This window comes from Zingiber officinale, chromosome 8A (genome assembly GCF_018446385.1).
Source record: "Zingiber officinale cultivar Zhangliang chromosome 8A, Zo_v1.1, whole genome shotgun sequence".
Lineage (NCBI taxonomy): Eukaryota > Viridiplantae > Streptophyta > Magnoliopsida > Zingiberales > Zingiberaceae > Zingiber > Zingiber officinale.
The window spans coordinates 86,386,018-86,400,107 of NC_056000.1; positions in this window are offsets into that span (position 1 = coordinate 86,386,018).

The following is a 14,090-nucleotide window of genomic DNA, read 5'->3' on the forward strand; positions in this document are numbered from 1 at the left end:
ACCATACAATTCGGAATTGGTACTTTATTTGTGAAGAAGAAAAATCAATAAAAATTTTCATCCATGAACGCAATGAAAGTTTTTTCATTAAATTTAGCGTTAGTTCATGTCCGAGTAGAAAATCTAACGATGACACCCTCTTAAACTCCGTCGTAAAAGTTTATATATATTTTAGATATATTATGCACCGGCCAGCTTAAGTTATTCTTCTCACCAACTGATATAGTGTTGCATTAAAAAAAAATAACACCACTAAAATTCTGAATTTGAATGTACAATATAGTTGTAGTGAAAATTCAAAAAACATCCCTGACGAGGTAATCCTATTTGAAAGTAGGAATGATGACGCACTAATGATTCTGATATTAACGGAGCGAAAACTCCTAGTTAGAAAAAATAACTTTAAATAGTCTTGTGTATCAAAAAGTATATTAGTAACCAGGTTAAGGAAAAATCTTCGATAGAGACATTCTAACGTTTAAAGTCAGTGATACGGATGAAGATGATGAACAATGGTTATAGATGTGTAAAGTTGCATAGCATCGTGCGTAGTTGCGTTGGTACATATAGATCGCCTTTTATAGTGTTAGTATTTATTTATACATGAATCTAAAAGCATTTCCTAAAAAGGATAGACTATAAAGATACTCTGACATCTTTCTCAAAATGGACCCACAATTTCTGCATTTGACAAAGTGGAAGCTTCTAGTGTACAACTTGCATATGAAATATTCTCTATCATCCGTGACACAAAACGATAAAAAGGAATGTGAGATTGTTGGGTTGAGGGGTCCTTAATAAGCTTAGCTGGCAAACCGACTGAGTCCTTTCTGTAGTTCGATTGGCTATAGCTTGTAAGAGCAACCAGGTCGGATTTGAGGAATATTGTCGGGGGCTCTCATCCTTCGCTCAGCCGCTCTTGTTGGACCAAGCATCTAGTTTATCCGGATGGACCATAAGTCTGATCGACTAGATTACTTGCCAGAAATAGCTAATCGTGGTGTCCCCGAGTGATGAAGAGGACCTAACTCTGGATGGTACTAACTTGGCTTTAGAGTTTCATCAATACTAAGGGACTCGAGGTTCGACCGACCTAAGGGTACAATCGGATAACCTCTTAGCTTAGACAATCGACTGCGCTAGTCTGAGTGCAAGCTCCTCCTTGACTATAACTTCCATGTCAGCCGCCCTCCTAGACTTTGACTCAACTGAAGGGCCCCATCTTATTCGTCATATCACAAACCTCCCTTTCAAGTCTAATCAAAGGAGGCTGCATGTCTAACTAAATAGACACTTTGTGTTGTTTGTGTCCCTTGTCCTCTAATCGGATGTCTACTCTTTGTTCTGGCACCCTACACTAGCTGATGTTATACTTATTTGCTAGTGCTTCCAGCGTCCCTTAGTTCTCGACCAGACGCTCATTCTTTATCGTCGCTTGGCTCGAGCTGGCATCACTTAGTCGAGCGACACGAGAGTCTAGAACTTGGCCATAAGAGTAAGTTCACTTATAACTCGGCCAAACGACATGAGAGTCTAAGACAAGAATATGAGGGTAAGCTCAGTTATAACTCGATCGATTGGTTTGAGAGTCTAGGACTTGGTCATGAGTGCAAGTTCACTTATAACTCAACCGAACGGTGCGAGAGTCTAGGACTTAGTCATGAGAGCAAGCTCACTTATAACTTGGTTGAATGGTGTGAGAGTCTGTGACTTGGTTGTAAGAGCAAACTCACTTATAATTTGGTCGAACAACGCAAGAGTCAGGGACTTGGTCATGAAAGCAAACTCACTTATAACTCAGCCGAACGACACGAGAGTCTGAGACTTGGTCATGAGAGCAAGCTCACTTATAATTCAGTCAAACAACGCGAGAGTTTGGGATTTGGTCGCAAGAGAAACTCACTTATAACTCTGTCAAATGACACGAGAGTCTGAGACTTGGTCGTGAGAGCAAGCTCACTTATAACTCGGTCGAACGGTACAAGAGCCTGAGACGTTGTGAAAGCAAGCTCATTTATAACTCGGCTGAACGACATAAGGGTATGGGATTTTGTCGTAAGAACAAGCTCACGTATAACTCACCTAAATGATATGAGAGTCTAGGACTTAGTTGTGAGAGCAAACTCACTTATAATTCGGTCAAACGACACAAGAGTCTGAGATTTGATCATGAGAGCAAGCTCACTTATAACTCAGTCGAATGACACGAGAGTCTAGGAGTTAGTCATGAGATCAAGCTCACTTATTTATCGAACGGCGTGAGAGTCTGGGACTTGGTTGTGAGAGTAAGCTCACTTATAACTTGGTCGAATGACACGAGGGTCTGGGACTTGGTCATGAGAGCAAACTCACTTATAATTCAGTCGAACGATACGAGAGTCTGGGACTTGGTCATGAGAGTAAACTCACTTATAACTCAGTTGAACGGTACAAGAGTCTGTGACGTGGTCGTGAAAACAAGCTCATTTATAACTCGGTTGAACGACACGAGGGTCTAGGATTTTGTCGTAAGAACAAGCTCACGTATAACTCACCTAAATGATATGAGAGTCTAGGACTTGGTTGTGAGAGCAAACTCACTTATAATTTGGCCAAATGACACAAGAGTCTAAGATTTTATCGTGAGAGAAAGCTCACTTATAACTAGTTCAAATGACGCTAGAGTCTAGGACTCAGTCATGAGATCAAGCTCACTTATTTGTCGAACGACGTGAGAGTCTGGGACTTGGTTGTGAGAGAAAGCTCACTTATAACTTGATCGAATAACACGAGGGTCTGAGACTTGGTCACGAGAGCAAGCTCAATTATAATTTGGTCGAATGACATGAGAGACTGAGACTTGTTCGTGAGAGCAAACTCACTTAAAATTTGATCGAATGATATGAGAGTCTGGGATTTGATCATGAGAGTAAACTCACTTATAACTCAACCGAATGGCATGAGAGTCTGAGACTCAGTTGTGAGAATAAGCTCACTTATAACTCGACCGAATGGTACATGAGTCTGAGATTTAGTCGTGAGAGCAAGCCCACTTATAACTCGATCGAAATACATAGAGTCTGGGACTTGATCATGAAAGTAAGTTCACTTATAACTCGGTCGAACAACACGAGAGTCTATCACTTGGTAGTGAGAGCAAACTCACTTATAATTCAGTTGAATGGTACAAGAGTCTGTGACGTGGTCGTGAGAGCAAGCTCACTTGCAACTCAGCCTAACGGTACAAGAGTCTAGGACATGGTCATAAGAGCAAGCTTATTTATAATTTGGCCGAATCGAACGAGAGTCCTAGACTTGGTCATAAGAGCAAGCTCACTTATAACTCGGTCAAACGACATGAGAGTCTGCGACTTGGTCGTAAGAGCAAGCTCACTTATAACTTGGTTGAATGACACGAGAGTATGAGACCTGGTTGTGAGAGCAAGCTCACTTATAACTTGGTCGAATGACATGAGAATTTAGGACTTGGTCGTTATAACAAGCTCACTTATAACTCGGTCGAACAGTGCGAGAGTTTGAGACTTAGTCATAAGAGTAAGCTCACCTAGAACTCGGTTGAACGACGTGAAAGTCTGAGACTTAAGTTTCTTGAATTGAATTTGCCTGCCTTTTTTAAGTATAAACTTTTAACAAGATACCCCCAAATTGTTACAGATATACCCTCAAGCCCGATAGGGCTGTAGATGATTCACACTCCATGCCCAATCAATATTTCTTCCCCCTGCATCTTGGAGATAATAAGAGCCCAAAGTGAACTTTTACACTACTTTATATGGTCTGCCTCATGTGGCTCCAACTTACTAACATCGCCGACTAACTTGATCGGCATCCAGACCAAATCACTGACTTGGAAAAAATCTAGGGATGACTCATGACTCTTCGATTGCAGTTTTGCTTCATTTGCTGCCGATACGTCATTAGTCGAGCGGCTACTTTATCTCTAGTTTCATCTTTTCGAAGGTTACGAGCATGTGTATTTTTAAAAAATAATCCTTGTGGCATTTCCGCTCGGCCCATATCATCAAGGGCATGCGGAATAACGCTCGGTGATATGTGATCGGCGATGGGGGCATAGTCATTAGGCTGGTTGATGCACTGGTGCTTGCGGGAAGGAGGCCAAGGAAGGAGGATCGATTGGAATCTAGTTGGGCCTTCCACTCGGGTCCCGCGCTCGCCTTGAGGGCCAGCAACCGGGTCATTGGGGAGAGGACACCCGGTTGTTACTTGTTGTTGTTGCACCAATCTATCCACTCGGGCTGCTATTAACAGTTCCAAATCTTCTTGCGACAAAGTTACTTTAGTGAGTCGTCTAGTCTTGTCTATTTTCACGTTTCAGATGTAGGCGAAGTTTCCATAAATGGTGCCAAATTTGATATTATTTAAAAGTAGGAAAGATAACGAACTGGACATATGTCTCTAATGTTGACTGGGCAAAGACTCCTAGATGGAAAAAAATGACTCCAAACGATCTAGTATGCCAAAAAAATGTCAATAACCGAGAAATAAGGGGTTCCTAACATAGGTACTCTGACGCTTAAGTCAGTGATTCAGATAAAGGTGATGAATAATAGAATGAATAGTGGTTATAGATGTGTAAAGCAGCATAGCATCGTGTGTATCTGTGTCTATAGATGGGAGACCCCCTTTTATAGTGTTACTATTTGTTTGTGCACAAATCTCAAAATATTCCCAAAAAAATAATAGACTATAAAGATTCTCTGACACCTTTCCCAAAATGGACCTACAATCTCTGCATTTAACAGAATGGAAACTTCTAGTGTACAGCTTGCATATAAAATATTCTTTGTCATCTGTGACACAAAACGCCAAAAAGTAATATGAGACTGTTGGGTTGAGGGACTCTTAATAAGCTTAGCTGGCAAATCGACCGAGTCCCTTCTGTAGTCCAATCGACTATAGTTTGCAAGAGCAACCAGGTTGGATTTGAGGGAACTGTAGGCATCGATCCAACTTAGGTCCATTTGGGAAACCTAAGTTGAGACCTTGACTAGATCCTAGTCTCGGGGAGACAGAATTTAATTATTACTCCTATTTTATTAATATTGTGCTAACTTTATTTTGCGGGATAAATATATTTTTATTTGTCTAGAGTAACTTCTTTTTACAGGAATGCAAAGGCTGAAAAAGGGAGTCCGGGCGCCTGGACCAGTGTAGCTCGGGCGGGTGTCGCAGGCACTCGGGCGGTCCGGGTGCCCGGAATTGGTCCAGACACTTGGACGAGAAAAGTTATCCCGAAGCTGAGTTGGAGCGCGATGACTAGCCGAACCCACATTAATGCTCCAGGTGCTCGGAAGGTGTCTAGGCGCTTAGAAGTGGACAAACTTTGCGAATGAAGTTTCGACGAGTGGTCCATGCGCCTGGAGAGGTTCCAGGTGCCCGGAATGGGCCTATATAAGGGCCTTTGACCAGGAGTTTCAGAACATCAACTACTACAAGTTTTATTCTTTCGTGCTGCTTCAAAAAGGCTCTAACTACACCGAAAGGCTGCTCCAAAGTTCGAAGAATGAGAGATTCCAATTTCCTTTCTGTTTGTCAGTAACAACTAATTTCAATTTCTTGTACTTAGTATTTGTAACTAATTATTCAAATTGATAGTGATTGTCCAACGAAAGCGATCGATGATCGCGAGTCTTGGAGTAGGAGTCGTTATAGGCTTCTAACCAAGTAAAAGCATCTGTGTTAGCATTATTTTCTATTTTCTTTATTCCACTGCAGAACTATTTTTAACTCTCGATTTTTGACGAACACTATTCACTCCCATCTAGCGACTTTATGATCTTATAGTCTGGACATAGCATAGGTCTGATTGGCTATATTACTTGTCCGAAATAGCTAATCGTGATATCCTCGAGTGATGAAGAGGACTTGACTCTAGATGGTACTAACTCGGTTTTAGAGTTTCATCAATACTAAGGGACTCGGGGTCCGACCAAACCAAGAGTCCAGGCAGATAACCACTTGGCCTAGACGATCGACTACGTTGGTTCGAGCATTGACCTCTCCTTGACTTAAATTGTCGTGTCAGCCGACCTCTTAGATTTTGACCTGAGTCGAATATTCCATCTTATTCGTCATATCACGGGGTAATATTGATTTTTGAAAATTAATACAATTATATTATAGTAATCTTGTTTTTTAAAATTAAACATTTCTGAGTGTTATTATTTAAAGAGATCAGATATATTATTAGACTCTCCGGGCATGACTTTGTTCAAGATTGACTCATACTTCCAAATCACTCCCGAGCATCCTACAGACTAAATATGTATAAAAGTCGAATACGATAAGCATAGTAATTTTTATTCTTTAAATATAACATTATAGTCGTGGGTAAAAAAAATAATAATAAAATTAAAAAACGTATTTTATGCGTGATATATAAGAGTTAAAGGAGTCTTGAAAATTTCTTAATTTTAAGTGGTTCTTTTAATCAATTGTTGTTATAAAAAACAGACGGCGACGTCGTGATTCTGACGGTGCCCTCTGATTTGACGTTACGCGAGGCCAGTGGGATCGAGATACCGCTGAATAATGGACCCACTGAAATCGAGATGCTCGGTGGGATGGACCGGCTCGAGGATTAATTAATTGATTCATTTTAATAAATATATTAATTTAATTCTGGGAGTTTGCATTTTATTAATTTCGATGCGTCGCATTGATTAATGAATGCAGTACGAGACACGTTATATAATGTGAAAGGAGCAGTGATCGGATTGATGACTATTATAATAATAATAATATTATTAGATTAATAAAATACACGAGGCCGAGGGATAGGTTGTTGGGAATTGTTGCGTCGTTTGATTCCAACGGCTCGATTTGTTTGTTTCTGAACCGGACCTTGACTAGGAATTTGAGTCGACTAGACCGTATTTGAGCTTAATCCACACGGTTGAATTCGACCCGTTTGAAACTTGAATTAGGGGTGTTAGTCCCCAATCGGTTAATGACTGAATCGACATTTAAAATTCACTACATTGAATTTTTTTAATAAAATGAATTGATCAAATTTTATGAAATAAAAATAAATTGAATAGATAAAAAAATAGATTAATTTGAGTTAACTTTTTATCAAGGAGTAAATCAAAATAGTTAAGATTTTTATATTAAAAAAGAAAATTTCTAAATAAATTAAATTGATAATTTAAACTATCCATTAATTCAATTTAATCTATCTTTTACTCACTCCTATACTAGGTTTAAATAAAATGATATATAAATGAATATTGAACAAAATGAATGTTATGCAAAATTGGCGTTGATGGTTCCGTATGTCGCAATGCTATCAAATTAGTATACGATGAAATTTAAAAACAAGAAAAATGACTGTAAGGTCAACTCCCTAGTGATAGTAGAAAAGTGAGCGTAGAAAATAGCTATAAGATGAATTTGAGATCCAAAGAACAAAAAGGAGGATATATATATATATTTTATTGTTTAATTGATATGAGAGGTAGTACGAATATATATAGTTAGATTATTAATAAATATTCCAATTATGATATATAAAATTATGATAAAAATGTATATCAAATGTATAAGAGGAAGATGATAAAAGATTTATTAACCATAGCATAAGATAAAATTTATTTAAATATAAATAATGATATAATTAAAGATATAATTAAATGACAGAATCTATATAATCGACAGATTTATAATTAGAGATATAAATGATGATTTAATTGGAGAAGCAGAATAGGTATCCTGTTAATTGACATTTGATATTTGATCCTGTCCGAATGCTGAATCGACGGACGCTGGGGACGTGGCGCTCTCCGAGTCGCTGACATGGATCTCAGGCCGGTCGGACGATGCTCCGGCGAACCTGCAAAGAAGCCGGGCCGGGGAGGGGACCCCGGCGACGGCCCTCCGACGCTCAAGTCAGGCAAGCAGATGGTGGAAAAAATAGCTCCGAAGGCCCTTGAACGCGTACCTCCGGCGAAGTCTGCAGCTCTTTATATAATGCGGTGAAAGAGCTTCTACACGCCCACCGAGGCGCGTACGTGTCCGCAGCCCATGCCTCGGTATGTGTTTGTCAGAAAGCTTACCTGACGCCATTACTGCAACAGTCCCATCGCGCCTTCGATGGGACAACAGGATACCCTGTTGTCAGACTAGGAGTATGGCTTAGCCATACGACTTGACGGCTGTCAGCAGATGTTCCTATCCATATTTACCCACCGCCGGCCAGGACATCCGTCCGGCCGGCTAGACGAAGAGCGCCGTCCGGACGGCCCTAATTCCCTGTGCTGGCCGTGCGGCGCGCCCATTATGTCCTGCCTTCTCTTAGGCCTTCCGCTCGGTCATTATTTACTGTTTCATTGAGCGTTGGAACCCCGACTCCCCCGTCGGGCTGTCTTTGATTCCGCTCGGATCCGTTCGGCCGGTCACCCCAATATTTATCCGCTCGGCCAATCCTCTGATTGACCTTTTACTCTTCAATCTTCCCGTGGCGTTGACTCTATTAAATGTGGTTCCCCATTCTTACAGTCGGATCAATATTTAAATCTTAAGTCTGATTAATCTTAAGATGATTAGTCGACCTTATAAAATAAATTTATCAACTAATAAGATAAATCTAAAAACACTTATGAAAGCACATCCTAACAATCTTCGTTCTCGGATATATTATTCATTGGAGAGAATCTTGAAGTTGAATCTCGAACTCCAAATGTAGATTATTGGAGGACCTAAGCACGATCGTTACCCGGGAGGGAGCTATTAGACAATATTAAATATATTACATAAAGCCTTCTAAGTCTCCTTCGTAATATAATGTGCCTTTTAATGATGGTCAGAAATGGATGCATGGTCCAGACACAATAAATTAAGGGGGGCATAGCGTGCAGCAAAGAAGTGAGAAGGCAGGGACGAAGAGTTTGAAGGCGTTAGCCTTGGCAGGGCTTCCCCAGCTTAGCTTAGCCTGGCCTGCTCTCTGCTCTGCTCCCGTCCTTTCCTGCCTGTGATATCTGCAACTGCAAGGTGCCAGGAGCTTTTGAATCAGAAAGAAGAAATTTCTAGGCTAAAAAATCTCAGGAGGGTTGGGTTGTGCCTGTGCATGATTCCATGAAGTAATAAAACTCAGGAGGATTGAGTTGGGTTGGGTTGGATTGTGCCTGTGCATGTGGCGATGCATTCATTGTATTGGCTGCAGCCATAAAAGCAGAAGCAGAAGCAGCCGCAGCAGCTAGCGTTAATGATAACTTTACTGCAGCAGAGCAGTTCTGTCACTGACACTAAGATCCTTTCGACGTCTTTAGCCTTTCTACTGTCTATACATCTGCAGATGAGCATTGCTTTTTCCCAGCCGCGCGCACAAAATATTATAATTTATCATCATGACAACTCTTAAAAATTTGTATTTTTCAATTATAGGTGAGCGAAACCTAATCTAGTTCTTAGTCAGTACATATCATCGATTTGATTAAGTAGATTTAATGGTCCTAATTAACTGTGCGTTCATGTCTCAAACGAGAATCAGACAGAAGTGGCAGCCGCCTTGCTACTAGGTAGCTGCCTTACTTTAGTCCATATAGCAGATAAGCAAAATGCAAAAAGTTGATCCACCCGGGTTCATGCCCGGGCCCAACATGGCCTTATAATTTATAAGTTAGACCAACGTCTTCCACATCGATAAGCCCATCAAGTCTTCATCTCTACCCGCATGGTCAAAATTATTCTGATAGAAATTTTTTATAAAAAATAATAAATATATGTAGCGAAAAAAATTAATCCCTGCAAAGATTTATATGAACATAGTATATATATTTAATCGAGTTGTTACTTTTATTATATGAACGTTACAATCTTGATAATAACTTTGATTCATCGGTAGATCTCAACGTGATCAAAACGTCCACACCTCTACGGTATCTACATGAGCAAATCCCTTGGGTTTTCAATAAGAACTTCGGAATTGGAGAGCTCTCTTTCTTAACCCATGAAAATAGAAGAGAAAGAATGGAATCTCTCACCAACATCTTCATCTTGCTAGAGATGACATATATCCAAGAGACACCCAAAACCTCTTCACCTTTTAGCCTTTTTACGGCTAATTATGGTAACATTAAAAAAGAAGATAAACACTAACTCTTCATCTTCTCCGATGAACTCTTCATTTTCATCTTCTCTGATGACTCTTCATCTTCTCCGATGACTATTAGTGTTTATCTTAATGGATTCTTGATAGGTTGAGCCATAATAAGGTATGAAACTAATTTCGAAATTAAAACTCAAACCCATATAATTCTAATCAAACTAAAATAAATCATCTTCAAGTCAACATGCTCTTTATGTGTGACCCAATAGGTTCTCATAACATTGACAGTGTTTCTAAAACCATTTTAGATACACAAGGAGCTAAATCTAACAATGCATCATTGCTACCCAAGTGATGAGAATGTCAAGATCCGACCTAACATTTCTATGTCTATTATCTTGTATAACTTGGTCATTCTATCCTTAATATCTAAATTGATTCATGAGGCATAGACCATGTCATCCTCTTATTAACCTTTATATTTCTTGGTCTCCAAGTAGACTCACTCAATTAAATAAGTTTAATATCTCATATTGATTTATTTGAGTATAGTCATACATTCTTGTGTCTTACTTAATCAACAGACCCATATATATCATTTCTGTCATATGGAAGGTATATATCCCATTTAAATCACTTGCTTCTCTCCGCATAACTTATTGCATATCCAGTGATCGACTTCATAGTCCACCTTGTTACAGGTGGCGTTTGCCGATACCAAAGTATCACAGTGAATTCAGGTTTAAAGACTATTCATACCAGTAGTATTATGAAAATATTTATGACACTCAAATAACAATCCATAAAATATTCTCATGGTGGGTCACTCCAATATATATTCTCTAATATATATCTATGTTTCAATTTGATATCTTATATTCATGATTTGTGAGATTAAGTTATTAATAGACTTGCATGCTAGTCTCAATACATTAATATTACCTTGATATATTAATTTTTAACTAGGAATAGTTATAAGTAGTGTTACATATATATATCTACAACCTCCCACTATTAATTCAATCAATTGATATGTTATAGACTAGAACATACTACCTTAGGACAGTATTATACTTATTTATCTGGCACAGATCTGAAATAAATATAATAACCATAAACTTTGTCCAGTGACTTAATGTGACCATCATAATTCCTTTGTGCCAAAGCCTTGGTCAAAGGATCAGCAAAGTTAGCATCGGTCGACACTATGCACAGTCTCACATCTCCTCCAAATATTAAGAAATAACATTTAGTTATTCTCAAGTACTTAAGAATATTCTTAACCATGATCCAGTGACTTTCACCCAGATCTAACTGGTATCTACTTGTCATGCTTAATGCATATGAGACATCAGGACGAATACAAAGCATGACATACATGAAAGATCCTATAGCAGATGCATAATGAATGTGATCCATGCAGTCCCTTTCTTCCTTAGAAGAGGAGCATTGAGCCTTAGAAAGGCTCACAACATGGGACATCAATAGAAATCCCCCATGGAATTTTTCATGGCAAAACGATTAAATACTTTGTTAATATATGTACTCTGACTTAAACTAAACAATCTGTTAGATCTATCTCTATAGATTTTGATGCCTAAAATATAGAATGCTTCACCTAAGTCTTTTATTGAGAAATAATTCCCAAGCCAAATGTAAAATATAGCACTTAAATAATAATTAAATAATAAGTGTTATTGGAGAAATAACCTTATTAGATTTTTTGAGAATTTTTAGAAATATTTCGGGATTTAAACGGAGTCCGTATGACTCGTTTTGAGGGGATGAATCGGTTGAGCTGGAGAAAACCTATTTAGATATCCCAATTAAGTGGGAGTTGATTGAGAAATTAATTTAGAGTTTAATTAAATTAAACCTAAGTTTAGTATTGGTATAAAACTCCTCTCCTCTTCATTCGTTACACATTCCCGATTTCTCTTCACTCGTCATCTTCCCCGATGCCACAATTCCGATTGCGTTGACGCCGATCAATCCACCATCAGCTGAGCTCCTTATCTCCTCCATCGGTCGCCTGACGCTTTTTGGTGGTTGTCCTTCTCCTCAAGTCGCTACCCGCCGAGCAGAACTTCCGCCACGAGGGTGAAAGGCCGAGCCCTAGCCCCGATCTCTCCCTTTTTCCCCGATCTCACGCCACATCTCCCTCTACCTTTCTACATCATCATCGACCACCACAACCGACGCCTGATTGCCTTGTCCGACGCACCTCTTCCTCGCGATTTTCCCACACGATCACATCGTACAACCGTTCCGGCCGTGCCCGACGCTGAGCCTTCGCCAATCTCCTCGGCCAACCACTCCTCGGACGACAACCCTGATCAAGAGATGGGCGATGTGTCGGCTGCCTACTGGCCTCATTGAGCTAAGCCCTAATCATAGATCCACCGCCATTCTCAGCATGCCCGACTCTGATCTTCGGATGCCTCCACTCCAGCTGACCAAGTCGGTGACCGCAACCTCACCTCCTAGTCAGATGTGAAGCAACCCCGTCACCGCCTGTGCCCTAGTTTGTTCAGCGTCGCCAGATGCTGTTGGATGCAGCTGATCACTAGATGTAGGTGAGTGTTATGATGGTTTGGGTGCTTAATCTATGCTCAGTGTTGATGTGGGGGTTGTTGGATTTTCATTTCATCTTTGGCAGTACTACTTGCTGACGATTTAGAGCTCCAACCATCTTCTTCGGTTGTACATCGTCTCCAGTCATGAGTCATCAGTGACCACAATAAATCTTGGTGAGTTTTGGATTATGTAACATGGTGTAAACCCTAGAGTGATTATGGTATGTAATGGATCAGGATTAACTTAGAGTTAAACCTAATTTAATTACATGAATGAATTAGATTGGGGTTAATGACATGATTAGAATCCTAGCCTAATTAATTGGATGTATTATAGGGTTAAAGTTGTCTTAACTCTAATTTAGGCAATGAATTGGAGAAATGGGAGCTAATCATTAATTAAGGTTAATTAATGATTACGAATGATTGGGGTTATCCTAAATAGGTTTGGGGATTTGATTTAGCTATTTAATTTATATGTAATTAGCTAAATCTGTACGTCATGGAATTGCAAGACTTTGAATCGAGACGAGCGTCTCGACGTGGGATTGTTTATCATGATCGACAGATAAATGCGGGTATTTCTTCCTTGGCCTCATTAGTTCTTTGAACTTAGTGCATGGTTGCTTTTATTTGATGGATTAGGTTACTTTACCTTAAATCTATCCATATTGTTATCCTGCTTGATACTTATGCCTGACCTTTGGGATGATCTATTTATTTCATATACAGTCTTAAGCTTTAAATATCTATACTCTGTTGTGTATTTACATGTAGAGTATGTATGGTAGGATATGTCTTGTTGACTGAGTTAACATGTTGATTATGCAAATGATGTTATGTGTACACATATTTGGTATGTGTTATAGGAGTTATCATGTTGACTGTGCATTTATATATTGTATGTGTACACATGTTTGGTGTTATCTATTGAAGATTTCATGTTGATTGTATCTATGTTGTATGTACATGTGTCTGATGTGCACTATTGGAGGATCATGTTGATAATATATATGTTAGTGATTGTATGTGTTTGGTGTGATATTAGAGGCATTATGTTGATTATACTTACGTTGTAGGTTATGTACGAATATGGTGTCAACATGTCTGCTGATGCTACTTACTGTATTTGATATTTAGTACACTAGTAGACACTTGTTGGATCTACCCTTACCTATAGATATAGGTGTTTGATGGATCATGGACTGAAGGTATTTATGATGGATTAAGGTGTTGCATTGATGATGATTATGTCGATATCATGTCAGTATCATGATTATTTATATCATGTGTATCATTGCATCATATGCACATTGATGACCATTGCTCCCTTGTGATATGCGTTAGTTGACAATCATATATATATATATGCATGCTGTTAACCATTGCTCCCTTTCGGTATGAGCTAGTTATCAGTCATGTTAGCTGCCATTCGACCACTGTGGGAG